The 18,968-nt window shown below is 37.6% G+C and overlaps 1 protein-coding gene across 2 annotated transcripts in view; it reads right to left on the bottom strand.

The window, feature by feature from the left end:
- MME (membrane metalloendopeptidase) overlaps positions 1-16,807 on the bottom strand; it is a 70,449-nt gene extending 53,642 nt beyond the window's left edge. Inside the window, exon 1 of one of the 2 annotated variants that reach the window (XM_039330623.1) lies at positions 16,664-16,807. The gene's annotated coding sequence lies outside the window, so the exon portion shown is untranslated. Of the gene's footprint in view, positions 1-12,771; positions 13,204-16,663 lie in introns of those variants that run through there. The other variant, XM_039330622.1, reaches the window with a different exon arrangement.
- Positions 16,808-18,968: the final 2,161 nt, after the last annotated feature.

The following is an 18,968-nucleotide window of genomic DNA, read 5'->3' as shown; positions in this document are numbered from 1 at the left end:
ATATCAATCTATGGCTTAGCCCTAAGTGAAATTCTGATTATTTTTTTGGATATCCTATTTGGGAAAAAAACATAGCAGATCTGGACAAAGCACAGAAGAGTGCAAGCAAAATTATTGAGGCCCCAAGCATCATCCTTGCAAATAAAGGCTAGAATTTTTGAAACTCTTTATTTTGGAACAAAAGTGAGATGTTATCAAAATATATAGAACTATATACAACATAGTGTATAGAAATATATATGTGGCAGAGAAAATAATAGGGAGAAGGACTAAAAGTCATCTAATGAAATTAACTAAAATAAGATTTAGAATAGAGAACAGAAAGCATTTTTTTTTTTTTACAAATGCAGAATTAACCCGTGGAATTCATTACCAGATGATATCTTGGTGATCATCAACTTGGATGGCATTAAAAGAGGACTGGATAAATTCATAAAGGATAAGTCTGCTAAGGCTATCTTGAAGAATTAAAGTGTTCACCAGATTGGAGAAACAGCCTTCTAAATTTCATTTGCAGGGTTTTAGCCATAGGAAAGGGATATTTCTTCACTTTCTCCTTGCAAGTTATCCAGAAGCATTTGTTGAGTTCTCTGGCCTAATATGAGCCTTGGTGTCACCCATCAGAGCTATTCATGTTTTTTATGACACCTCCCCCTAAAACCAAATATAGTCAAAGTAAATCAAGACCTGTGTTGAAAATGGCTAAGGAACGATAGTACTAGAATATAGATGACATCACAAGGTGACACATCACAATAATTTGGGTGACATGCCAGGATTCAACAACACCCAGTAACATCTATTCTCAAAAGCACACCCCATTCTCGTCCAATATGGAGATACTGAGGCAACACGAGTATGGGCTCTGCTTTCATATGAGCCTCCGGAGCCTCCAAAAATCATGCAAAAATGTAAGGTGACTATTGTGTCCTGGGCCTGATGAGGAAACTCTGCAGGCCCAGAATTGTTGCAAATGGGCCCAGGCATTCTAAAAGCTGCCCGGGACCAGACAGAGCGGTGCCAGCCTTGTGTGCATGCGCAAGGCACGAAGAAAGAAGAATTCTTATTGGTTCATTCTTTCTGGGATTCAAGCCCTATAAAAGGTCTGCGTGCCTTTTGCTGCTTTGCTTGGAGTTGGAGTAGGAAAATAAAGCATTGTTGTTTGTCATCATGTGTCTTCATCATTCGTCCACGAACGGAGAACACAACAGTGACCAATCGTCCTCCTTTAGGGAGGACAGTCCTCCTTTTGTAAGTTCTGTCCTCTCTCGAAAAGTGTCCTCCTACATGTCCTCCTTTTTGATATTTGAAGACTAATCTGTAAATCTCCGTATTCGATCAATGCCGAGCCGATCTGTTGCATGTGATGTGACATATTTATATTTGACATGAAAATTCATCAAGGCTCAGTACAGTGCAGCGAGACACAATTAGGAAACGCATGCACTCCGCACAGGAGAATTGTTTTGAGTGCGTCATGCACAAGAGTGCACCGCGCGCAAGTGGCTTTGTTTACTTCTCACCGAAACACGACATGGCACACACGCATGCATTAGACTCACTTCTTTCTCAGTGAATATTCAATCATACACAGGTGAGCACAATAATTCACATTTTATTAATTCATTATCTATTTAATAATTTCCAAATGTGTATAATTTTATTTACAAGTTTATTCGCTTATGTTATTGTTTCAGTTTTAATAATTAGTTTTATTTATTCATATTTTTTTCTTCAATTTATGTGTGTCCTCCTTCTCATTGTAAAAAAGTTGGTCACCTTAAAAAATGGAGCATGTTTTTGTGCAATTTTTAGAAGCTGCAGAGGCCTCGGAAAACCATTATCTCCAAAGCTGCTTGAAGAACAAAGGCCTCATGCAGCTTGGAGCAACCTCAAGGGTCTGTCAACAGAAAGAGGACCTGAAGGTAAGCAGTTTGTGGCAGATCCTGGGGAGCGCTGGACCATGGGGGCAACCACACTGATCCTGGTCCTCAAATTTTATGTATCTTGGGGAACAATGCAGGATAACCTTTTTGATTGGCAGCAGTGGCATTAGGACTGAAGATAAGGCCTGGGCCTCTACTTAAGGCCCAGCATTGGCCCCGCTGCAAAATGTTGCTATTTAGGGTGGTTGATGCGGCAGGGGGAAGGGGGAGATAGACAATTATTTATCCTTTGTTTGGGAGGAAGGGACATACCAGCAGAGTGAAATTAGGCATTTTCTCACATTTTGACATGCTGAGCCCAAAAGGTTTGCCATCACTGACCTAGACGATCTATTCTATGACTCAGAATAAGACTGATGGTATGTTGTCAGTTTTTCCACCTTATGGCTCCTTAAAATTTGTATTCTTTCTTTTCCATAATGTTTTCTTGAAATTTGGAATAAAAGTAACCAAGATAGCATGAAACCTATCAGAGATGAGTGGCATAGCACTTAAAGTTTCATACTGCAATCTTGATTGAACTATACTGGGAGACTCTGAGATTACCTATCCCACTATCAAAATTTCCTAGCATTCTTGTTAGTTGACCAGATCTTGTGTGGTACATACAAATTGGGCACTGCTCTCTCAAAAGCAAGGACTAAAAGTAATGGTGAAAATTACAGAAAAACAGATTGCAGCTACTGATTATGGAAAATTGATGGTAATCTTCAAGAAATTTCTGATTGCAGTATTTCCTAATTTCACATCTCTTCTTAAGGATTTGAGCTGCCACGGGCTAGCCTGGAAAGAAATCACAAGGCCATGTAGACTGTAGAGCTTTGCCAGCAGATCTCCAAATGCAAAAATGGTGCAATCTATATATGAATTTATAGTTCATGCTATTATGCTTTGGAGCTTTATTTGCATACCACCAAATGCAAAAACATGTGCACTGAGCCTCTGCAAAACATGTGCCCTGAGCCTCCATGTCTCAAGCCAAGAGTCAGAGAAGTGTTTCTTCATTGCTGTTATGCTCGGACAAGCTGTACTTATTAGATGAATCAGCTGCTATTGAATCTTTACGGAGCTCAGTTCTGTGGCTGCTCATGCAGACAGATCATAAATGTTTAAATGCTTAAGAATCATTTATCCTATGTAATAAAACATACTGTAATCATGTTGGCTAATTTTCCATCAGATTCACAATCAGTAGAATATTCTATCCTATATATTTGTGTGATCAAAGCATGACAAATGAGAGAATGAGAGATGACTGTGAGTTTGGGAACCTAAAACTCAACATTCCAACACTCACAATATTGTACAGTTTGAAGTTTCTTGACACACCTGGAATTTTCTGAAAGGAGTAAATTACACACTTTCCACCCCTCATTGTATATATAGTTGAAAATGAGTCTGTAATTCAGTTTGATCTCAGTGGGGATGTGAAACGGTCAGCTTGAATTTTTTTAGTTTGCAATCTTATTTATTGTTTTGTTATTATGCTAATTGAATTTGGTGCTGTCAAATTTTGCTATTTTCCAATTCTAGGGGGTTTAAGATACAGCTTACAAATACTTTAAATAAAAGTAAATCTAAATATTGGGAATAATTGAAAATAAAATAACAGTATCATAATGTAATTACATCTGGAATACTTTTAGAAGTGTAAGTTATCAGACCTTAAAAAGATATTATACAGCTGAAACTGGTCCAGAGATTACTCTACAAAATTATAGAGATTGAAGCAAACCCTCTATTAGAGAAGATTAAAATATTTAGGACATTTTAAATCAGGAAAGAAATGAATAAACACATGACATGGATATATAAAAGTATGCATGGTAAGGATGAATGAGACAGAGGAATAAAATTTTATCCTCTATTATAGCCTTCAGACTAAAACGGACTAATATCTTCTCTTTTATTTCATCAATAAACCAATTATGTAGTTATTTTCCACAAATACTTTTTTAAAATTTCTCTAATATCTGTTCTTTTCCACATTTTTACTGAAAACTAAAAGTCTCTGTCTTCTTGCTACTGCCATTCAGTGATTTCTTTCAGCTCTGAGAGATCACATTTGACAGTGCAATAAAACCTGGGTCATTGTCATTCATTCCTGACCCATCTCCAAACTATGTAAGTGCAAGACATGTGTAAATGTAACATATTTCATTTTTCCAGACAGGAGAATGAAGGAAATTTTAAGAATAAATTCTGTTTCACTTAACTGAATGAAAATTGGAAACAAATGAATAATATTTTTTTCTATGCATTAAGTATTGGTATTCCCCTGACTAGTGATATTTTCTTGACTAGTGATTAAGACCTTTTAATTCAGACCCAGATTCTAAGAGCATTGGAATGTTTTCATTGTGTCTTAGTTTAGAAAGTGACTGAGTTAATATCATTTAGACTGATTGGCAAGGTAATATTTAAATTAGAAATGCTAGGATGTGGATATTTTTAAAATATAGGGCTTTTAAATGCTGGAGATGTGGTAGCTTGGATGCAACCTATTTTCATATTTGGTGGATTTGTAGAAATATAAAAGCTTTTTGGATTAAGATTTGGTGGAACATTCAAAAGATTTTTAAAAGAAAGATAAAGTTCAAGCCACAACTATTTTTGTTGGGTGTTATTGTAGATTGTGATGCTAAATAAACTAATTTGATGTTGAATTTTATAACAGCTGCAAGATTATTAGTAGGGCAATATTGGAAAAAAGATTCTTTGCCTACTATAGAGGATTGGACGCTTAAGGGGTCAAATTTTGCAGAAATGGCAAAAATTTCTGCTTACTTGAAGGATCACTCACAAGAAAGATATATTTCGGTTTGGAGAAGATGGATAGATTATATTCAGAATAAATATGGGATTAAAAACTTTCATTTAGCCTATGAGTAAACTTTAGAGTATTATTAATAGTTTATTTTTTAATTTTTAATTAGTTTTAGTATGGTTTAACTATATTGATTTGTTTATATTATTATGTTTATTTTTAATTTGTTTATATTTATGTTATAAGGGAATTAAAGTGCATTATGGACTTGATTATTTGTTTAGTTGGGTAATGTTTTTTTAGAGTTTGATTGTTTATTTCTAACCCTGTATTCAGCTCTGGGAAGTGGGGTGGAGGGATAGGGGTGGGTGGGTCTTGGGATGTATATTGTATAAAACTTTTCAATTAAAAAAAAATATATAGGGCTTTGAATTGCCCTTGTGGCATGTTGGCCAAGATGTGCTTAAACTAACCAATACTTTTCTTACTATTAACAAAGAATATGATGACATATACATGATTAATGTTGGTAACCTATTCTACATCTGCTCCATATTACTAAAAAGTGCTACATGAAAGTCTCAACTGACCAAAGCCATGATGGATAGTGCAGGTCAACATTAATCAACCATCTGATGATATAGAATACTATGACAGGAAAGGATTACATGATAAAAACCATGAATTAATGAATGAAATAAAAATGGATAAATTGTTTAGCAATAAAACTAAGAAAAAGGGAAAAAGATATAATAAATCTGAATGAGGGTCTGATTTTGTGAAATGAAGTTAATAAATATGAGTGCATGAAAGTGAAGATGTAGGTTTAATTGTGCATGAAAAGCTAAAATATATGTCAGAAAGTATGAATGTGTACCATTTATGTTGCTGTGGGAACTTATGAAAATTGAAATTCAAAGTGGTAGTTGTAGGTGCATATTATGAATTTTAACATAGTTGTATCATAGTGATGATTATTATAATGATGAGTTATTGTAAAGAGCTGATTTGAAAACATGTATGGTACTCTGAATAAAAATGATTGGGAGATATCCTTTGAGTGAATGGATAGATAGATGGGAATGAAATTAAAGATATTGAAAAAGAGATTGGACCAATTGGATATTTAAGAATCAATGAGAATAGTGGAGTGTTTTGGGAGAACATTGCAAAGAAATGAATATAAATCTAAAAAGTAGATTTATATCTACTTTTGATTGATGTATATCTACTTTTGATTGTATATGATAAAATATTGAGGATGTTTATAAGGAGGATGAAATATCTGAAATATGAAACATAATATTTTTGTAGTGATTTGAATGAATCTTACTAAAGGAAAGGAGGTAATAAGTTAAAGTAAAAGGAGAACTGTTACAGGAAAAATGAATGGGAAATTGTCATAAAGAAAGAGATATGGAAATTGCTTAGAAGAGATGGAAAAGCAAAACTTTCAGGGTGCCCAGAAGTGTAGGTAATTACACAAGTGGGAAATGTGAAACAGGATGCTTAGTGGACTAATATAGTGAAAGAGTTTATGGATACATTGAGAAGCATGATTGTTGCAGAAATTGAGAACATGAGAATAATATTGAGCCGTGGTGGTGCAGTGGTTAGAATGCAGTATTGCAGCTAACTCTGACCCCAGCTAGGAGTTTGATCCTGATGGTTCAAGGCTGACTCATCCTTCTATCCTTTTATCTTTCCAAAGTCAGTAAAATGAGAACCCAGATAGGCTGGCATGGTAAACCATTCACAGAGTACTATAAAGTACTGTAGAGTGGTATATAAGTCTAAGTGCTGTTGCAATTGCTATATTATATAACACATTACATCTACAAAAGGATAATATAATGTATTATTTCTACAAAAAGGATACTTTCAAGCCATGTAATCAAAAAGAAGAAGGAACAATTAAAAGAAACAGAGAAAATGGAGGGTGGTTTTGATGGATGTTTTTAAAACATTGTTTTGAAAGTGGGAGGAAAGAACCAAGCAATAATTAAAAATAATGAAATGATGTGGGATGATACTGAAATAATGGAATGCTGGAAAGAATGCTGCAGTTATTTGTATAGGAGTGACAGCATGCATTGAAAAGAAGAATTGAAATGAATGTTGTCTATTAGATTTAAATTATGGAATGTTTTGGTGACTATGAAATTGAAGGTTGGTTGATGATTAGGATAGGAATATATTATGGATATAAAATATGTATGAAAATAAATTCAAACTTAGTGGTTGAACATTGAGTAAAACTAGAATTTATGGTGTGTAGTTATTCAATGCAAATGATGATTTAATGCATCATAAAGTATGTTTATGATGTCATTTGGCTGTGCTCATTGGAGATATATGAAGCACTGTATGGATATGATAAAAAAGATAGTTTGCAAGAAGAGAAAGTTATGGTAAAGTATACTGAATGGTATTGGTAGTTATTGGATTTTTTTCCCTCATCTCATTCCTTACATTTTTTAGTTTACTAATTCTTACTCATTTTCACATTACATTGATTGCTCCAAATGAGAATAGTCACTCAAAACATAAAATTTTAAGATTTCATCTGACTTTTAAAAGAATTAGACAAATCCAAATATGTACTGCTATCAATGGCTTATAATATTGCTATACATCAGCTTCACTCTACTAGTTGAAATCATATATCTATAAACAGCAGTAACTGGGCCCCCCAAAATATGGCAGAACAGGGCTGATATATTGTCTGTAGACTACATCTGACCATCCACCGCAAGAAATGAATCACATTTATCTTTGGTTCTTCTTAAATTTTTATTATTAGCTGTGCACTAATATTTAATATTAAATGTTACTTTTTAAAAAAAGAAGAAAAAAATAAAATGGTAATAATATAAGTTGAAATAGAGTGAATACTAAAATCAGCAAAGAAGTGAAAAGAATTGGTACTGTACTGTTTGTCCTGTAGTTATTCCTGGGTATCATTCTGGCCTTGTGATATGGCGGGTGTTTGTTTTTTTAAAATTAATGTACTGACATGCATGCAATTAGACAACTCTATTAAGAAAACTCAATAAATGGAAGACAAGTTCTCCCGGTTCAGGCTAATATTATAGCATTCTATTTTCCACAGTAGCTAATCAGGTGAGCACAAACAGGATATAAAAACTTTCTTGATCTCATCCATTAGCAACATGGGTAACCTGGGCTGAATTTATATTTTGTGCCAAAACAAAGCATGATTTGTTTGATGAGCAGATTGGTAAACAGATTACAGAACTCAGTCATTCTGGTTTATAAAGCATGCTTTATCACTTAGCATGATATGTGCATGAAGCTAATTTTGGTTTATCCATATACCATAGACCAGTGGTTCTCAACCTGTGGGTCGGGACCCCATTTGGGGTCAAATGACCATTTCACGGGGGTCGCCAAACCATGCTGTCCGCCATTTTTTTCCCTTTTCCCTAGCTGTCCTACTCCCTCTTATTGGTGGCCACACCCACTTGGGGGTCACCACAACATGGGGAACTGTATTATGGGGTCACAGCATTAGAAAGGTTGAGAACCACTGCCATAGACAAATTAGGCTTAGTATGAAATATTAGCCTGAATGGGAAAACATTTAATCCAGGTAGGAAGTTTCAAATTTCTGTTTAGCTGTGACACTCACATGATTATTCTTATGTGAAAGAATTCGCCTAATGTAACAACACAGTTGAAATATGATATAGCCTCCTACATATGAATAACATAATTATCTGCCTAAAGCCTACATAAAGTTATTAGTTCACCATTCCTCTCTGGAAGAATATATGAAGGAAGAACATTGTTGGAGTAAAATCTGTAGAACTGAGTTTGAAAATTGGGTTCAATTGGCAGCAAAGTCACTGTTCTTTTTTCTTTAGGAACTTATATGATTAGAAAAAACATTTCTCCTACTAATTGATGGTAGAAAGCAGATTTCATGAAAATTCAAGACAAATTCAAAAACAGCAATATTTGATGACAGTATAGAAAGCTAAACTAAGATATCTTTACTTCAGATCTATTTTTATCAGCATGCAGTATAAACAATGATAATGTATCTTTCAAGATTTTCTGTAAGAGTTACTGAGATAATGTTTTTTTTATTTTACGTACTGCTATAGTATTCTATTGAATTAATTTCAATATTTCAGTTAAAGTGTTCATGAAAACACTGAAGATAATTTATAACTGTTGTAACAAAGCAAAATAATGCTCTAGCAGTAACTGTTAAAAGGAAAATGCCACCTTTTTTGTTTTCTTTGCTGAATTATATGAAATAATGAAGAACCCAAAATAAATAAAAGTTTTGAACCAGGACTGAGGAGACACAATGAAAAGTCTGATTGTGGTACTTTCTGGGTGACTTTGGGCTAATAATTTTCTATCAGCTTAACCTGTTTCACCTATTTGTTGAGAGAATAAATTGAGGAATGGCTTCATGCATGTTACCTTGAACTCTGTAAAGGAAAGATAGGATATAAAGATAGGAATAAAGCAAACTAACAAACAAATAAACTAATGAATGTACTCTTCATTTTCAAGTCAGCAAGATTAGCATTTCTGACATATAAAACCCTGTCTTCCTTCCCAAGATCAGAGGAAACTTTCTTTAATTTATTAAACGTTAAATATTTTGGCCTGATTTAAAAGTACCTACTTTAAAGTATCTGAATTAATATTTTTACTCTAAACATATAGATGAATACTTTCAGAAATAACCTTACCCATCCTGTTCACATAAGTAAACACCTAATACGAAAAGAATCTTCAAATGTAGTAGGCCCATTGTCAAAATTAGAAAATGGTTCATTTTCTTAATATGGTAAAATGCTTTACTGTTCCTAAACTACAATTTATTAGTACATCAAGAATGATCTCCCTTGACATGCAAATGTGCTTTGTGAAGTCAGCACATCTTTCCCAAAGGAGTTAGCCTTTATACTGCTGCCTGAATATTTCTATAGAAAACCTATGATCGGTTCTCATCAAAGAAAACTAATGAAGTCTGCCATACTGACTTAGGGTATGTCCTAATACTGTATACGTCACTTTGTAAGTTCTTTGCATGCACTACAAAGCCTGAGAATTAAAGTAGAGGAACCAGTATTCTGATAAAATAGTTCATTTCTATTTCTCCTATTATCTTCTCCCTTTGCCCTCTGAAAGCATAGAGAAACAAACGTTTGTGATTTTGTCAGATCAAGAAACTGGGAAGTAGCAATGGGAATAAATGTATTTTCTTTTTATTTTTCTAATTTTGTGGCTTCTCCATATTGTTCTTAAAATATTGTGTGATTCAAGTAGCAAAGGTACCAGAATAATGGTATTTATTTGTTTGTTTGGTTATTACATTTATATACCACTCATCTCGCTAAAGGTGACTTTAGGCAACTTACAATCATTCAATAAAAAATTATCATTTTAACTCATATGGGAATGCAGATCAATAGGAATGACCACACTGAAACAAATGCAGCCTATTGAGTGATTCAAAATATCACGATACTTATCCCCAAATCCTTACTAAGTTTAGATCTCTTAATAAACCATAAGAAGAATGTTTAAAGCACATTTCCTTCTCAAAACAACCACTGAGCTTATCCTGAAGAAGATGCATCTATCTTAGAAAAGTTATAGTCAATACACTCAATCTAGCATCAGGTATGGCTGATAGGAAGAACCAGTTGCTACATTATTTAGTTAGGATATCCTGTCTGCCTCCATTATTCAGCGAGAAGAAAGAGTCTTTGTACAACTGAATTGTGTAAGCTTTGTGCACAGTACAGCAGATTACACATTTAAGAAGGGCAAAACAGCATCAGCAACAGAATAGAATAAGATCTTCACAAATTTGAAACTTCAACAATGATAATTTTCTAGGAAAATATCATCTGAATACTTGTGAAGGGAAGGCTAAAATGTCTGAGATGTGCATCTTGAGGACATTTATTAACTAAAGATAAATTGCCCCTAACTACTTCTTTTATATCAAAAGGTGTAAGAAGCATCTCACAGTAGTCCACAAAGGGCAGAGTATTTCAGTTTTGTTTCAGAGATAAGGACTGGGTGATAAAGTGTGCCTTGAAAGTAAACTGACATAACTAGCAGATATCGACCTTATTTTAACACATCAAAGACACTCCTGAATCCTAACAGACACATCAGATATACCATTCCAAGCAGAAAAAAAATCATGAGGTGAGTTAGAAGTTTAAGTTGCTGTTTGTGGCCATTAACTGATTTATCAAAGAGGAAACTATAGCAACCCTATTCTAATTCACATCTTTCAGTTAAATGCACAGGAGCTCTTCCTGGACCTAAAGTGTAAACACTGATTAAAAGTAATAAGCACTGAGAAGAGACCTATGAATTGTGAATCCTTAGAAGAAACAACTTACTGTCACATTCATTAAAAGAAGTGTATTCATCCAAGAAATGTACTGCTTTCTTACTTAAGATAGCAAAAACCATTACTTTTTGGACTCTTATGTGATATATAAACAAGAAAACAATTTATATTGGTTTTTTATATACACATTTATCATACTTCCAGAATAGGATTATCTGTATAGAATCATCTACTAAGTTATTCAGTGATGAAAAGGTAACTGCTACAGGAATTTTGGGGAATCAATAATCCTTCAGATACTACTAGAGCAGCCCCAGCTAGCATAACTGATGATGAAGATGCAGGGAGTTGTAGTTTGGCAACATCTGGATGGCCACGGGCTTCCCATTCCCATAAAAGCTATTGCACATGGTTATATTGAATTGTTATTTATTAGATGAAGAACGTCACTTTTTTTGTAAAAGCTCAAAGTTGCTTGCACGGCGATCTCCACAACTCCTCCAGTAACACATCTGTGGCCATTTTTGCTGTACCAGAATGCCAGTTCTCTCTCTCTCTCTCTTTTAACTGGGATGGGGGAGGGGCTACAGTTCCCATTATCCCCAATAGTACTAGAATGGGAATTAAACACCCACTGTTAATTGGATCTTAAGCAGAGATCACCTATTTTTTAAAACCAACCATAGCAAGATTCCCCCTCTCTTCAAATTATCCCTTTGTACATAGCAGTTTCAAGGAAGGCATGACACATTTACCAAAAGTTGATATAAAGATTGCAGGGGTGATACTTTAATCTTAATGCATGACCTATGACAGGCATAGACATGGGATACCAGATACCACCTTTCTTATTTCTGGAAGGCTTGAAAAGTCTTTGCTAAGCTTGCTGAGGTAAGGAGGAAGGGTTTGAATACATAGTGTTACTTGAGCTGCTGCATTAGGAAGTGAGAACTCATCCACTTATATGGACTCCCTGGGAGTTAAACAGCAATCACATTGTTCCAAAACTCGCTGATAGCTTGCAATTCCAGGACAATGGGGACCAGGCAACCAAACATAATGTGCACAGAAATAAAACCATGTGTAAAGCAAGTAACGCTGCAATAACCTACATATTTCATATTAGGAACACTTTAAATCCAGGGGGAAAGGTGCTTTTCTTGCTTTAGCCATACAAGACAAGAAAGAAGCTTTTAGGGTTTTGTTTTGTTTTTAGAAAGCTTTTAGTTTCTCATTTTCCCTCTTCCTCTTTTCTCTAGCTAAATTCAACAAAATAAAGTTTAGACAAGTTAAACGGTTGAGGAAAGGTTTACTGTTTACTGTTGTAAAAGGCAGTGTTTTTTTTTCCTCTGGTCGTGGTTGCCGCAGCTTCTTTTTCACCAAGCCGTTTAAAAGAAACTTGTTTCAGAGGTGATGGCGATGAGGGGGGCGAGGGGGAGAGAGTGAACTCTGCACAAGCTCAATACTTTTCTCCAGGCTCGCCATCATTACCAAGAGATAATCAAAGGAAAAGTGACACACCCCAACCCCTGCTCTGCTGCCTTTCCCTGAAGTTCACACCTCTGTCCTCTGACATTGTGCCTTTAAAGTCCCCCCGCCCCGTTGCTCCAGAACTCCCCACCTCCTCGGTTCTCCCTCTGCTTCCCTACTCAGAATCCTACTTCTGCACTCCCCGCCCCACCCCCGGTACCTCGACTTACCAAGCTGTTCTTCGGAAAAGTTCGGAGGCGATGTAAATGCATACATCACCGACCAATGAAAAAAGGCGAGAGAAGCAGCCGTGGGAGCTCCAGGCGCTGAGAAGCCGCCGGTCGGGAGGCTCCAGGGAAGCGTCGGCGCGGCGCTCCGGCGAGCGGGCCGGTGGGCGGGCGGGGATTGCTCCGCTCCAGGGGTTCCCCCGGGACCGGGCTTAGGCTGCTCGTCTTGCCAGGAACTGAAGCATCCTCTAAACCCGGGGGGTCGCTCGCTTACTCGCTCGCTTCCCTTGACAGCCGCTGATCGGGAGAAAGAGCGAGCGAGGAGTGGGCTTGCTTGCAACCGCCACAGCGGAGGGGCAGAGGCTGAGCGGGTCGCTGCTTTGAACGCCCGCCTCCCGCCAAAGGGACTCTCAAGATCTCCTCTGGTGCCCGGCTCCTCGGAGGCGTGCGGGCAATTCTGGGGGCCGCAGAAAGGAACTCCTCCTAACCTAAGCGCGGAGTCTTCGCCCTCCCCCTAACAAGGACAACCCTACAGGGCAAAACCCGGAGGGAGGGGGAAGACTTTGGCAACCCTCCCCTGAGAAATCAGGCAGCCACACCAAAGAGAAGGAAGCGTCCTGCGAGGACACGATAGGACCAAGCGTAACCATCCTATCCTGAGAATCGGGAGCTCTACTCATCCACCTTCCTTCCTTTTTTGGCTGATAAATAACGTTTAGGAAATACAGGCGCTCAATAACTGCCCTGCCAAGTCTTCCTCAACCCAAACTTTTCCAGATGTCTTCTGGACCACATCTCCCATCGCTATCAGATGCATATGGATAACCCCTGAGAGCTGAAGGTGGGCAAGGAGTTGTACATCCCACAAACAATAGTGAGCTGGATTCATAGATGGCTATAAATCGGATCCATTTCTTTCATTCCAGGTAGAAATAAATGCATAAACATACAATCTCAAAAATTATTTCTGTAGCTTGGATTTCCTTGACTGTTGACAAGGAGCAAATGAGAGTGGAAGAAATTAGAATTTGCTTCCAAGCCTTTCAAGGGTGCTGCCAGCCCTTTAAGGTAGACTAGGTCAAAGAATAAAAGCAGCAGAGATTCCAGGGATGGTCTTTATTGTAACAGATAGAATAAACCAATTTATACCAGGCAGAATCAAGGCAAGATTGATAGAATCATTTTTTTCACTTTCTCAAGACTGAGTTACCTCTTCTCTTTGCCTGACACTTCATTCTTCTTTCCCACAGCCAGAGCTATGTATGTCCTTTCACAAGTGCCTTTGCCCTGTGTCCTTTCAAACTTGAAAGCTGAAGAAACTTCTATTGGCCCAAATCTTGCTGCCCCCATAGCTGGATTTTACTACACATCTAGAATGGAATCATGGTTTGTTGCTATATTGTACAAGCCAGATTGTCAAGGAAGTGATTGGTGGCTGCTTCTGTGTAAAATTCAGAGATCACAAGCCTGGTGGGAAAAACACTATTAATTGCTGTGTATAGATACTCTGTCCAATATTTGCCTCCTTCCAAATTTGACTTAGCACAATGACAATTGTTACATGGCAGCAAAAAGTTCATCTGTCTCTAGTGCAATGTACTGGTCACCTGGTTTGTGCTGCCTCAATGTAGCTACTGTGTTAGGTTTTGAGAATTTGACTATGTAAGAGAATCAGGTTAAACTGTGGGTGCTCTCGAGTATATTCTGAAAATGTTTCCAGGATTACTATTAAATTGTTCACTGGTCAGCCTATGAACCATTAAGAAAACATTGTCCAGCAAAGGGTTAGAGTTTTGCGTCTCTTGGCTACTGTCTTTGGATGTATGCAGCTGAGCCACTGGAAAAGTCTTATTTAAGAGTTTGAGAAATGAATTCAGCTGTGTAAACATTTGGTAAAATAATGTGTAAACATTTGGTAAAATAATAGACACCAAACTGGTTATGGAAACTGGGTTTCTGGCCTCTCTCCAGAATAATGACAAACAAGCTATTTTCCAAAGCGCCTGAAGGCAGGACAAGAAGCAACGGGTGGAAACTAAGCAAGGAGAGAAGCAACCTAGAACTAAGGAGAAATTTCCTGACAGTTAGAACAATTAACCAGAAGCGGTGAATGCTCCAACACTGGAAGTCTTTAAGAAGAGACTGGACAGCCATTTGTCCGAAATGATGTAGGGTTTCCTGCCTGAGCAGGGGGTTGGACTAGATGACCTCCAAGATCCGTTCCAACTTTATTATTATTATTATTATCAATCATCGCACAGTCAGCCAGATGTTCAGACTGGATTTGGCATTTTGTCTACCTATCGAGTCCTTACCCAGGACCTGGGATAGGCAGATGTGGATGTTTGATGGTATTACAGGTATCGTCGCAGAATGGAAGCAGTTCCTAATAAGGCCGCCTTTTGCAATTGACTAATAGCAAATTTGTTAATGCCAATGGTGTTCAAGTGGTGCTCCAGTTGTTTTGGGAGTGCACCCAAGGAGCCTATTGCTATTGGTACTACCTTGCTTGCTTTTGCCACAGTCTTTCTATTTCTATTTGTAGGTCTTTGTATTTTGTTATCTTCTCCAGTTCTTTCTCTTCTATTTTGCTATCTCCAGGCACTGCCACATCCACTATCCAGACTTTTTTGTCTTCTTATCGACAATTGTTAAGTCTGGGGTGTTATGTTGCAGGTGCTTGTCTGTTTGAATTCTGAAGTCCCAGAGCAGTTTAATTTTATCATTTTCTATGACTTTCTCTATTTTATGATCCCACCAGTTTTTGCTTACAGGCAAATGATATTTTTTGCAGATCTTCCAATGCACCATTGTTGCTACTTTGTCATGCCGCTGCTTGTTATTATTATTATTATAATACAATAATGTCACTTAGTTACCATCCACCTCCAATGCATTCAGAAAGCTTCCTCAGGCTGCCTGCTTCATAGCATGCCCTGAATTGAAATGGTGTTCAAAAGCAGGAGTGCTATGTATGCACTGTACATGTGTCAGGTGGTATAGGTTGCATGACTCTTGGTCGAGGCAGCACCTGTTACATTTGAGAAACCATCTAAAACAGAGATAGTGAGCTCCAAGTCCTCTTAATCTATTGGGAGCACACTTTCTCTGTTGCAGTGCCTGTGGTCCAGAACAGCAGCTATCTGCATGGCTCTGAATATGTTCAAAAAAGCACTGGAAACTTGGTTGTTCTCCAGGCCTTGAGTTAGGATGGTACCAAAACACTAGAATTTTATCCAGTTATGTATCTTCTTTCTTCTAGATGCACATGGTAAGTGTGCCTATTATTTTACTACTGTCTTGCTTTTCATGCTGTGTGTTGCAATATTCCAAACTGAATAATGAGTGAACAAATCATTTTTAAATCAATTGGTCAACTAATCTGTAAGGGAAAAAAAAATACACATAACAAAAGTAGTGACAGACGCTGGCATTCCAAACTCCATCACAGCCAAAACAACACTGCAAAACACTTAATGCCTAGGGACTATACACAAGGGCAGCAATTCCACAACAGACCTGCTGGACTAATTTCACTTGCCAATCTCCTCTGAGACTTCACAAGCCACCTCATCCACACTCTGTCCATACACTAGACTGGATACATGGGCTGCTTTGTGTTAGCAAAATATGGAAAATACTATGCATACACCAAAACATTCAAAACCATCTTCAGGCTGCCTTAGCAGGTGCAGGAGATTGACAATAAAAAAAATTCTATAATAATCTATAAATAAAATGGCAAAATTCTGATATCCTCAACAAATGGTAAGTGATGTCTTGATATCTGGTGAAGGAGTCAAAGTACTCAGTGGAAAGGCTAGTCCAGGTTTTATAAAATATTAGAGAAAGATGGAGAAAGAGTTGCATTAAATGAAGTCACAAAGGATCTTACCCATAAATTCAGCTGGAGCTATGCATAGATCGTACCAAGACAGCTTCTTCAGTGCAAGTCTTGGCCTTCAGTGTAGTGATCTCTTTTCTTTAAAATACTGGGGGAATGGGTAGGCGGGAGTCTTCCTCTGAACCCAGGAAATGATTTTCAGGAAGAACCACATACTTTATGAGCTATAAAGCTTTGTTTATGTCACAATCTGGGCTTTTTTATTTTTATTTTATAACCTCTTAATTCAGCTGCTCAGTATTTGCTCCTCCCTGTATCAATGTGTTTATATAGTACATATCTATTTATCTGTTCATTTGTTTCACACCCTAGATTTCTGCTGTACCAAGCCTTCAAAGACTTAATAGATTTTTTTAAAAAAAGAATAAGCAAAAGTGCAAATGGAATGAATGATAAAATGACAAATGACAATTAACAATCTTGTCAAAAAATATCTTCATCAAAACCTACTCCCTGAGAGAGTGGGGACTATATGGGTAGTCCTTGACTTACAACAGTTCATTTAGTGACCATTTGAAGTTACAATGGCACAAAAATGACTTATGATCATTTTTCACACTATTGAATGTTACAGATCCCCATTGTCATGTGATTTATATTCAGAGGCTTGACAACTGACTCACATTTATGACAGTTGCAGTGACCCAGAGTCATTTGATCCCCCTTTGCACCCTTCTGACAAGCAAAGTCAATGGGGAAACTAGATTCACTTAACAATCATGTTACTAATTTAATAACTGAAGTGATTCTCTTAATAAATCTTTTAAAAATCCTGGAGCACTGGGGAAATACCTGAGGATTGGAAAAGGGCTGATGTGGTTCCCATCTTCAAGAAAGGAGAAAAAAAAACAGACCCAGGAAACTACAGACCAATCAGTCTAACATCAATACCTGGGAAGATCCTGGAAAAGATAATCAAAAAACACATCTGCAAACAACTAGAAGCAAACAAAGTTATAACTAGTAGCCAGCATGGGTGAATCAAGTTTACACAAAGTATTAGTACCGCTTTATAAAACCCTAGTAAGACCACACCTGGAATACTACAGCCAATTTTGGTCACCATGTCACAAAAAAGATGTTGAGTGTTTAGAAAAAATTTGGAGAAGAGCAACTAAGATGATCAAAGGCCTGGAGACTAAAACATACAAAGAACAGCTGCAGGACTTGGGTTTGGCTAGTCTAAAGAAAAGAAGAAACAGGAGCGACATGATAGCAGTATTCCAATATTTGAGGGGCTGCCACATTATTCTCCAAAGCACCAGAGGCCAGGACAAGAAATAATGATTGGAAACTGAACAAAGAGAGAAGCAACCTAGAATTAAGGAGAAACTTCCTGACAGTGAGGACAATTAACCAGTAGAACAGCTTGCCTCCAGAAATCAGTGGGCGCTCCATCTTTGGAGATTTTTAAGAAGAGGCTAGACCAGGAGTCGGCAACCATAAATACTCAAAGGGCCACTTGGACCCATTTCCCACAGAAAAGAAAACACTGGGAGCCGCAAAACGTGTGCATGCATGTGCACATGCGCCGCAGGGGGGGGATTGATTGAAGAGTTTAATTAAAAAGAAATAGAGGGTGCTGTGCATGAGTTCTCTCTCTCTCTCTCCCTCTCTCTCTCTCTCTCTCTCTCTCTCCCTCTCTCTCCCTCTCTCCGATCTTCTGCTCACCTGGCAAGCTGGCTTCACACTGTTCTCCAACAAACTGACACACAATCTTATTGGGCTGGTTCTCTCCTGCACTTCCTGCTTCCTGCTTCCTGCAGAGATGCAGCCAAGGCAGGAGCCCCACCCAATAAGCTTGTCAGCTCGTCGGAGAACAGCATGAAGCCACTCTCTTTTTTACACACACACACACACACACACACACACACACAGAGAGAGAGAGAGAGAGAGAGAGAGAGAGAGAGAGAGAGAGAGAAGGGAAGCTCAAGTACCTTTGTCTCTGTCTCTCTTTCTGCAAATGGCAGAGGAGGCTGGGAGCCACAGCAGAAGGTTCAAAGAGCCGCATGTGGTTCCGGAGCCGCAGGTTGTTGACCCATGGGCTAGACAGTCACTGTCTAAATTTTGAGCTCAATTGTGGTCATAAATTGAGGACTACCTATATACAACTCTTAAGAGAGTACATTCTCCTGCCTAAGGGGCTGCCCCAAAGAAGAGGGGGGTCAACCTATTCCCCAAAGCACCTGAAGGCAGAACAAGAAGCAATGGATGGAAAGTAATCAAGGAGAGAATTAACTTAGAACTAAGAAATTTCCTGACCATTAAAACAATTATTCAGTTGCCTCCAGAAAAA

This window comes from Crotalus tigris, unplaced genomic scaffold (genome assembly GCF_016545835.1).
Source record: "Crotalus tigris isolate CLP2741 ecotype Arizona unplaced genomic scaffold, ASM1654583v1 scf7180000024430.1745191, whole genome shotgun sequence".
Classification (NCBI taxonomy): Eukaryota; Metazoa; Chordata; class Lepidosauria; order Squamata; family Viperidae; genus Crotalus; species Crotalus tigris.
Note: the sequence above shows the minus strand (reverse complement) of the source record. Positions and strands in the feature narration are given on the sequence as shown.